The sequence below is a fragment of the Fukomys damarensis genome, unplaced genomic scaffold, assembly GCF_012274545.1.
Source record: "Fukomys damarensis isolate Sample0158 unplaced genomic scaffold, DMR_v1.0_HiC HiC_scaffold_37, whole genome shotgun sequence".
NCBI lineage: Eukaryota > Metazoa > Chordata > Mammalia > Rodentia > Bathyergidae > Fukomys > Fukomys damarensis.
The window spans coordinates 31993506-32003714 of record NW_022900949.1 but is presented as its reverse complement, the minus strand read 5'-3'; the positions used below and the strand labels follow the sequence as shown (position 1 = coordinate 32003714).

General features: G+C 57.1%; 1 long non-coding RNA gene across 1 annotated transcript; it reads right to left on the bottom strand.

Annotated features, from left to right (window-relative positions):
• Positions 1–255: 255 nt before the first annotated feature.
• On the bottom strand, positions 256–9428 carry LOC104871841. Its single transcript, XR_782974.3, has 3 exons — positions 9351–9428; positions 2471–2645; positions 256–2275 (listed from the first exon to the last, which is right to left on the bottom strand). It is a non-coding gene; the product is annotated as an uncharacterized LOC104871841 (long non-coding RNA).
• Positions 9429–10209: the final 781 nt, after the last annotated feature.

The following is a 10209-nucleotide window of genomic DNA, read 5'->3' as shown; positions in this document are numbered from 1 at the left end:
ATCCTCCTGCCTCAGCCTCCTGAGTGTTGGGATTACAGGTATGCACTGGAACAGAGAGGCAAGAGTAGGCAGAAGGGAGGGGTAGGGAGGGCTCAGGGCTGCTGCAGAAGGAGGAGGCAACCCAGGGCAAGGAAATAAAGATAAGAAAAACAGAGCTGGGGATTTAACTCAGTGGTTCCACCACCTGCCTTGCAAGCCCAAGGTCCCAAGTTCGATCTCCAGTACCAAAAAAAGAAAAATAAAGCCAGGTGTGGTGGCACATGCCGGTGATCCCAGGACTTGGGAGGCCAAGGCAGGAAGATCACTGCAAGTTTGAGAGAAACTGGAGGGAAAGACCCTGGGTGGGGCGGTGCCATTTAAACAGGAGGAAGAGCTCAGGGACAGGTGGGCATGGGAGTCTAGGCCAAGGAGACGAGGGACTGGGACACGAGGGTTGGGAGAGGGGTCCTCTAGGAAGGGAGCTGTGCAAAGGCCCTGGGACCAAATGTCCCCTGCTCAGAGGGGCAATAGGAGGGCTGGAGCTGCGGCCGAGAGAGCAAGGTCCAAGGTGTTAGGGTCGCAGCACAAAGGCCACATGGCCACTCTGTGGGGGGACGGCGCATGGGGTATGCAGGTCTTTATTCTTCCTGGGGGGTGATGGGTGTGAACAGGGGGACCCCTCCCACTAATCTCAGGCCAATCCTTACCCGGATCAGGCTGGGTGCTAAGCACAGAGGAAGCGGCCTCGCCCCAGACTTCAGGCACAGCTGAGGGTAGACACTAGCACCCCACTCTACAGGTGAGGAAACTGAGGCTCTGGGGGCCCAGAGACCAGTAAAGGACCCCCCAACCAGGACTCAAACTCACAGCTGCCACCCCACCCAGGGTCTGCAGCTGCTGCCCCCCAGCCTGGCTCCTGGCCCTGCTGGGCTTGCATCCCCATGGGGTGAGGCAGAGCCCAAGACTGCTGGCCCTGTCCACCCAGGGCTTCCGCACTCGAAGGCACACGAGCTGCCATGGCCTGCAGAGACCCTGGCTCCATGGGGTCCCGGTGGCAGGTGACTGTCGAGGTATCTGTGCGCCCGTTCGGCTGGGCCAGGTGCGTCTCACCGCCAGAGAGACCTGTGATTCCTCCATCCTGGCTTAGGTCCCCCCCGACGGCCCACCAGCTGTGTGGCCCGCCATCCAGACAAGAAGGCAGTGGGGTTTTCAGGAGCATTGCAGGGTGAGTTATGGAAAAGCACCCTGAGAGTTCAAGCAGACAGCTATCATTGTTACTGTCATATTATTAAGGCCTTGAGGTTAAGTATAGCTCAGGCTGGGCCCAAACTCTCTGTGATTCTCCTGTCTCAGCCTCCTGAGTGCTGGGATCACAGCTGTGCACCACTCTGTCCAGCTCTTGTGTCAAATTACCCATGGGTGACATCCAGTTCCCAACGCAATTCCAACATGGTGTAAACAGTTGTCCCTCTGTCATTTAATGACAGGTGATGACAGCAGGGAAATCTCTGCTCGTTGGGTACAGATGCTGTTTTTATAATTTTTGGTCCAAGTTAGGTTGAGCCTGTGGCTGTGGAGCTGTGGTCATAGAGGCCACTGTCGTGAGAGCCCAGGACAGTGTGTCCTAGTCAACGCCCTCATGCCCCTCCCTCTGGGCGCCGTGGTGGTGTCTGCTCTTCAGCTCCCCAGGGAGAAGCCACAGGTCCAGCTGCCTCCACTGCTGTGGCCTCGCCACAGAAGCCCATGTGCCATCACTGTAACCTTGCTCTGGTCTCCTCCAGGGCACTGGGACTGAGCCTCTGGTCCACTGTCACCCCTGTCCTGTCCAGGGAGGGCCCTGATTGGCTAAGTTGCCCGTACTTGAGTCAGGACAGCTCAGCAAACCAGGGTCCTGAACCTTGGGACACCGAGCCCAAGCCTTCCCAGCAAGGAAGGGAAGCATCGGGCCCCCATCCACTTGGTACCCAGGGCTCTTGATGTCCTCTGCCTGGGTCCTCAGTGGGTCAGAGAGGGCATTGGTCCTGGTACAGCCAGGGGCCTGGGCTCCACCGGCTTCTCGGGTGGGCAAAGGGCAGTGTGGGGGAGGTGGGCCCACAGTCGGGTACCCTCAGGATGGAAGCCTCCCAGGCTGGTCCTAATCCTCATCCACGTTGGGCCACAGCAGCTGGGCGGTGCATGTTTGACAAGAGACTGACCGTGTGATTCCAGACCGAGCTGCAGCGAAAGCTTTGGGACCACTCCATGCCAGACACTCAGGAGGACCCGCCTGTCTTCTCTGCTGTCATAATGGTCAACCCTGTGGCACAGATAGAGAAACCAAGGCCTGGGTGTGGCCATGTGGGGCCCTGGGTTCACATGATCCCCAGCGCACGTAAGAAACCCAAAACATGAAAACTGAGAATCACAAGACCCCAGGGCCCATTAACTGCAGCTGCATGTGTGTGTGTGAAAGGAGAAACCGTCATACAGGGGCCCAGGCCTCAGGACTCACCTGTACCACCTCCCACAGCGCAGTCACCAGTACTCCCAGTCCAGGGTCCAGGCTGGGGGCAGTAGCCGGGCAGAGGCTAATGGCAGAACAGTCTCGAGGGGCTTTTCAGGACACTTGCTCCAGGTTTCAAGTGCACCGGGGCAGAGCTCACACTTGCAGAGCCTTGGGTTCTTCCCTGTGAAATGTGAAGCACAGATCATCACAGGATCCATGCAGGGGAAGCCATGCAGGTCTGGGCCTCCACCACAGTCCCTGCCGGCCCCTCCCAGGTGACTCCAGCCCTCTAATCGGGCACTGGAGCCCGACGCATGTGAGTATCCCCTCTTCCTCCCGTGGGGGACAGAGGCTTGATGGGCCTGGCCCTGTTCCGCTGGTGCTGTGACCTCACCAGCGCTTTCAGCTCTGAGCCTCAGTGTTTTCCCTGTCAGCCAGGACGGGGTGGTTTCTGCCGCCTCATGCTTCCGGTGCACAGCTTGCTGGTGCCCAGCACCTTTCCCTCAGGTCTCAGGTTCCTTTCCAGGCTCCCGAAAGGTGCCCCCCTCATCCACAGACCCCCCGCCAAGGACTCCAGGAACCATGGAGAGCACCAAACTCACACACCACATGCTTCCTGCACACGCATCTAGGACAAAGTTCACCGATGAGGCAAAGGGTCGCCAACGATGGCAGTGATGTCAGACTAAAACCCTCAGGACCACACCCTGTGACCAAAGCAATGGCCTCCACGGTCCTCTCACGGCCAGCACAGCACAGCACCTTCGTGCACCCCCTCGGCCGGCCAGCCAGCACCCAGACCTGTGCGCCATGCTGGGCTGGGGTCCCCGCAAGGCCCAGCTGGCATGAAAAACGGCCTCAGGCTCCACAAAACGCCTGCGGCACAGGGCCATGGGGCCACCTAGGTAGGGGACAGACCAGAGCTGCCACCTAGGGACGGAGCACAGTCTCTTTCTGCTCCAGGCCAGCGTGACGGATCAGACAGTGCCCTCCACTTCCTGTGTGGTCTCAGGCCAGCCCCTCCCTTCTGAGCCTGTTTCCTTGACCACCGAGGCAGTGGCTGGCACAGGATCCCAGGTGCTCTACTAATTCTGGCTGCAGCCGGCATCTGGGATGCAGCCAGAGGTGGGCAGTTTGGTTCCAACAAACGCCCCATCCACATGAACAAGCACCTAGTGTCGTCCTGCCAGCAGCCTGGAGGCTGAGGCAGGAGGCTCTCCCCAGGGAAAGGGACAGGTGAAGGTGGACAATGCCAAGGTCCCAGGTGTGGGACAGAGGACCTGGCCTCTTGGGCTCACTTAGACCCATGTTCCATACAGGAACACCAGCGTCTGTGTGCACCATCCCATCCCCCAAGCCTGGTATTGGGGTGAAAGGGGGACAGGACCCATTCCTACCTCCTCATTCTGGCAGGAATTGGGAAGACAGAGGCACTGGGTTGGTGGAGGCTGACAGACCTTGGTGCCCATGCGGGAAGAGCCCTGGGCCCAGGGAAGGTGGGGGTGGAGAGCTGGGGACTACAGGAGGGGCCAGTGTGGGGCCTCAAGGATTGAGCTGAGGTCAGTGAGCATTCAGAAGATGGTAGGCAGCCATGGAAGGGTCTATAGAAGAAACCCAGGGAATTGCAGGCTTGCGGCCTGGGAGCAGCCAGCAGGGCTAGGCAGTAGAGTGGTGAGGCAGGAGTGTCAGGTTCATTCTAAGAAGCATCCCCTGGACTGAGCTGGGGTGTTGAGGGAGAGAGAGGGCCTTTGTATGGCACAGGTGGGGACACTGAGGCCAAAGATCTGACTGCCAGGACAGCCCACACCCCACGTCCTGAGGTCAGTCCCCACCACAGGGGAGAAATGGCTCACCACTGTAATTCCAGAAATCTGAGAGGCTGAGGCAGGAGGATGCCAAGTTTGAGCCTAGCCTGGGCAACTTATCAAGACCCTGTCTCGAAATAAAAGGGAGCTGGACGTGTAGCTCAGTGTCAAGGCCCTAGGTTCAATCCTTATTAGGACCAAGGAAGGAGGAGGAGGAAAAAGAAAAGGAGGGGCAAGAAGAGAAGGAGGAGGAAGAGAGGAAGAGCACCCAACAGAGGGAACTGCATTGTTAAGCCCCGTGGCCAGAGTCAGAGAAACACCTGTTCGCCAGAGAGGCAGGAGCTGGGCCCAGGGGAAGGAGGTTTGCTGGGGAGCCTTCTGGGAGAATCTGTGCAGACAGACACTTCTTCCCTCAGAAGAGGAGGAGCAGGGGAGCGATAGAAGGGTGAGTTCTGCACTGCATGGATCTGATAACTGGGTGGCTTCAATGTTTTTATTTAAAAATCACGGGCCTCAGGTGTACCGAATTGAGTGGGAAACTGGTCACCCGGCATAGGCGAGCTTCTGGCCTCGTCGCCCGCATGGCAGGGGTGGGAGGATCAGCGGGCCTCACAGGGCCAGCATAGTGCTGGTGTGGTCTGGACCTTCCCTCCCTGAGCTGTCCTTCCACCTCTCTGCGCTCCCAGAGATGGCAGCTGGTCCCAGCCTGATCCCGGTCCCTGAGCAGCCTCCAGGTCAGCCTAGGCAGAGCCTCTCACCTGTCTGCCCCCGCCGCCCCCCGGTGACTTTCCAGTGCTTCGCCTCACTGGCCTGTGTGGCAGTGTCCCTGCCCCACCACAGACAAATTGACAAATTTGGTCCTCACTCACTCGGGGCTCCTGAGGCTGAAAAGGTGTCTCTGCAGAGGTCGCCAGCGAAGGTGACAGAAAGGTCACGGACCCCAAGTCAGCAGGACCCGTGTCCTCACAGGAGGAGGAGAATGTGGAGCTGAGACAGACACCAAGACAGCAGGGTGGCCACAGGACCACTCGGAGAGGGCAGGTCCTGCTGCAAGCCAGGGCGCATGGGTGGGAGGAGACTGGGAGACTCCTGCCTTACCCTTTTCTTCTGTCTCATCTGTAGCTCTATCTCGATCTCTTCTTGTACTGGGCAGCAAACCCAGGGTCTTGCACAGGTTACATAAAGTACACCCCAGCCCTTTTTATTTTTTATTTTGAGGTGGTCTCACTAAGTTGCCTAGGTGGGGCTGGAACTTATGATCTTCCTGCCTCAGCCTCCCAGAATGTAGCGGCTGCAGGTGTGTGCCACCGGGCCCGGCTGAGAATTCCCGCAGTATCTGTGGATGTCACACTCTGAGACACCCCAGTGCCCTCCTGTTATGGTTCAGGAATCTGAGGCTCAGGGAGCTTTGCTTTGCCCATGGCCTGCATAGCACACCAGTGGCTGAGGCTGAATGCAGCTGACATCCTGGGTGCTGTGCAGGAAGTCACACATCAGGAATGTCCTGGTCGGGGCCTGGGGCTGTCCCAAAGGTGCACAACTGGCTACAGGCTCCAAAGGCCAGGCAAGCACTGGCGGTGACATTAGCCGTGGGCTAGGGCTACACTAGGCCACTGGACCTGGGTCACTGCCCAGTGATGGTCACAGAGCTGTGCATGGAGAATGTCAGGGTCCTTTGACCCCATACCCAAATCCTCCCACAGCCCCAGCCATGCAGAGGCTCCCACTGGGGACAGTCCTGCCTCTGCCCAGCTCCCAGAGGGCAGCATGGAGGTCAAAAAGGGACAAAGCAGAGTGGAGAGTGACACCCCAGGCCAGGGTCAAGCTCCCATGAGGGCAGTGGCCACCACCCACCCTGCCCACCCTCACAGTGAGGGTGTGGCTTCTTACCACCCTCCAGTCCCTCTCAGATCCAGGGTTCCTCTCAGTACTTAGACTCTTTTTTCATTTGTTTTGTTTTGACACAAGGACTTGCTCTGTAGCCCAAGTGAACCTCAAACTCAGGGCAATCCTCTTGCCTCAGCCTCCCGAGAATTGGGATTACAGGTGTGCACCACCGCACCTGTATTGACTCTTCCCTTCCTGCCCTCCTTCCCATCCCCTTTGACTCCCGCTGGCCCTACCATCTTAGTGACACACTAGGGTGACAGTCACAACTGCCATTCTTTCTGGCCTGGGCCTGGCCTCTCCTCAGTGTTGCTGGGCCTCATTTACAGACGGGCGCACTGAGGCTCTCTCGGGCTGACCCCTGCATATCCTGCCTGGAGCCCCACAACTGCCTACAGCTGGAAACTGAGAGGGGCGGGAGAGAGGGGCTGTCTCAGCTGCACAGGTCCCTTGCCCCCTGAGCCCTGACTCTTGGGGACTTGGCCTCAGGGGTTCCTGATCATCTAAGCCAAGGGACTCAGGGATCCTGGGACTGAAGCCAGGCCACCCGCCAGGCTCCGTAGGGGCCCATTGGGGGTGGCCTCTGATCAGGCCGTAAGTGGGAGCAAACCCGTCCAAGCTGCCTCCCGGCTTTGTTTATTGTCTGCAGGCTGGGAATATTTCGAATTGTTGTGTTTGGGAAGGAGAGGAAAATAACCAAATATAAGAAGGTGGCCATGGAGAAGCCCAGGCAAGAGGGGAAGTTGGCTGCCTAGGGACATCTAGGCAGCTGTGAGGACTTGGGCACCGAGCACCCCGTCCACACGTTCTGGCAATATCCACTACTGGGATTGACTTATTTTTTGTTTAGGTTTTGAGACAGGGTCTTATCACACAGACCAGGGTGGCCTTGAACTTGAGGTGATCCTCCTGCCTTAGCCTCTCTGGAGGCTGGGATAACAGGCATGTGCCACCAGGCCCGGTGTGGACAGCCTTATTTAAGCGGGGGAGGGGGCTTTGTGCACAATTAGAATTTGTGAGGGGAGACAGGGGAATCAGGATTTCATTTCCTGGTGCTGAGGACAGAACACAGGGCCTCAGGAATGCTGGGCAAAAGCTCCCCACTGGGCTGCACACCAGCTGTGCCCTGGGATTTTAAATTTTCCTGAGAGCAAGGGGGGCCTAGAGTGGGGCCCTGCCTCCTGCAGCTGGGGTCTCTCTGGCTGGTAGGGGCTGGATGGGGAGCCACAGCCTGGGCCCCCAGACTGTTAGGGTGGAGCCTGCACTGACGTGGTGACGTGGCCCCGGGCTCTTCAGTTGGGCAGGCCGGGCTGGGTTGCCTTGGCACAGACAGGAAACTGAGGCAGGTAAGGAGGCAGCTGTCAGGGCTGGAGCCACTGTGAGCCTGCTCGGGCCACTCGGGGAAGAGAGAAATGGCACAGGTGGGGACAGGTGCCCCGTGAGGACCAGGCCTAAAGGGGCACTGGCTGGGCACTGCCCCAGCATATTCCGCTCTGAGTCAGGTGAGAACAGACATGGAAATGGTACATGTGCCCTTGAGCTGGGCTTCCAGGCCAGGCACAAGGCAGCTGTGGGGCGTGGGTGCCGGGACTCCCAGACCCCAGATCCACGGCTCCCAAATCCTCAGCGCTACCCTGAGTTGTTGAGGGGATGAAGATGAGAAGAACGTGTGAATTCAGTAAACGTGAGATTCTTTTTCTTCACCTAACATTTTCTTTTCTTTGTAGTACTTCAGGTTGAAACCAAGGCCTGAGCTACATCCCTTTCCCTTTTTAAAATTTATTTTGGGATTGGGTCTTACGAAATCACTAAATTGTCCAGCTGGACTCCCAATTTGTGATGTTCCTTCATCAGCCTCCCAGAGTACAGGGATTGCAAAAATGGCCAAACACCTGGCTAAAGAATCTTTGGATCCCAGAGAAGCTGGCAACTTCTACCACGCCTTTTCTGCCTTTAGTCCTGGCAGATGGTACTTAAGTCATCCAGAAACTCATGGCCTGTGGTTGACTAGTAGAAGTTTTGTCGTTCTGGACATCCCAATGTCCAGGTGCATGGCAATATTTGGGCGGCACAGATCCCTCCCCGTACAGCCCAGTAGGCCCTGAGGCCCAGGATAGAGCTTCAAGTCAAAAAGTGCCCCTGCCAGGTGTGGTGGCACACATCAGTAATCCCATCGGTAATCAACAGGCTGAAGCAGAAGGATCATTGTCAATTTGAGGCTAGCCTGAGCTACATAGCGAGACCCTGTCTCAAAACATTTGAGGGGAGAGGGCCCCTGGGCTCCAGGAACCATAGACAGCTGGGTCTCTGCTACAGGTGAAACCTTCCTGCCTTTGCCCCCAGTGTGAGACCTGGCCCCTTCCTCATAGAGCTCAGTGAGAAGGCCGGGCTTACTACCTTGAGTTATGGATGAGGAATAGGGCCCAGAACAGGCACAAGGCCTATTTCACACTTAGCTTTAGCCAAGAGACTCATCCTGTTGCCCTTCATGTGGGACCAGCTCCTCCCCAGCATTTCCTGGGGCAGAGGCAGGGAGTACTTCCTGTCCCCTCCTCTCCTCTCTCTGGGACTCTGTGGGTGGGCCTGCACATTATATTGTACTGCGGATTGGATCGAACCCAGGGTCTTCACACTGAGCTGTATCGCCATCCCTTTTTATTTTTTGAGTCAGTGTCTTTTTAAATTGCTAAATTGCCCAGGCTAGGCTAGACCTTGAGATCCTCCTGCCTCAGCCTCAAAGAGTGCTGGGATTATAAATATGCACAGCACACTCAGCTTCTAAGGTTGTTTTTCGGTGTGTTGCATGAGGAAAAATCTAGGGCATGTGCGCTAAGTACTTGCTAGTTACATCTGGGGCCTAGGGCTGGAATTTCAGCTGGACTGCCCACCAGATTCATGAATCCCAGACCCTTGGTCCTCAAACGTGGATTCCTGAGTGGGCTGATTATCTGTAGTTGAATTTTCCATTTTGTAAAATGGGGAAATACTAATGCTGACCTTGGGCAGTGTTCTGAGGATGAAAGGCTGACATTCACAGGTACTACACGGAGCCTGACACAGGTAACCTGTACAGAAAGGTAGCTGAGGCAGGAGAATCTCTTAAATTTAGAGCTCAGGTGTTCAGGCTCAGCCTAGGCAATGTGGCATGGGTTGCTCACAAAACATGAAGTGTGGCTGGTCATGATGATACATACCTGGGTTCTCAGGGCTCAGGAGGCTGAGGCAAGAAGATTGCTGAGAGTTCCAGGCCATCCTTGGCTAAACATCCAGATACAGTCTCAAAAAAAAAAAAAAAAAAAAAAAAAAAAAAAACCAAAATAGAAAAAAAAAAAAAAAAAAAAAAAAAAAAAAAAAAAAACCCCAAAAGCAATAAATAGCACAATGAATGAGTGATAAGCACTTGCCCTGCAGGAAGCCTGGAGCGTCCCTTACACTAAAGGGACCCAAACACCTGGCCTTCAAGAGCCTGGGTTCTTGTGCTGGGCCCTTGAAAAGTGACCCGCTGCCCTCAGGCTCTGAGCCTCCCAGACCTGATAAGGGTTATGGCTGGCATAGCAGCTCCCTCCCCGCAGACTTCCTGCCCCACCTTCCCCCTTCAGTTTGCCCGGTGCTGGGCGGTGTCGCTCCCCTGGGGCTTGAAGCCCGGCGAGGGCTAGATCGAGGTGCAGGGGCCACCCTGGAATCATGCCCGGGTCCTCCCCGGCCCTTGGCGTTTCTGCTTTGGTTTGCGAGGCAGAAGCGCTCACGTGTTCACGGCGCCAGGGCCCTGTGCAAGAGCGGAGTGGGTGGGCTGGCCATGGGTCGTCCAGGGGCAGGGGTCACCCACGCGCCCGTGGGCGGCCCTGGCCAGGCACCGCAAAATCTGCATCGCAGCCATCCCTGCTGCGCACTGCAAGGGGACAGAAGCCCAAGATGCCCGCGCCATCCTGCTCGCCCCCGCTCCCGACCCGGCCTGTGGGGGGGTCCTTCGAATGCAGCCCAGGGCTCAGGGGCAGATCTGGACTCCCCAGGGCCAGGAGGGGGGTGGCAGGATCCGCGTAACGGGAGGCAGTG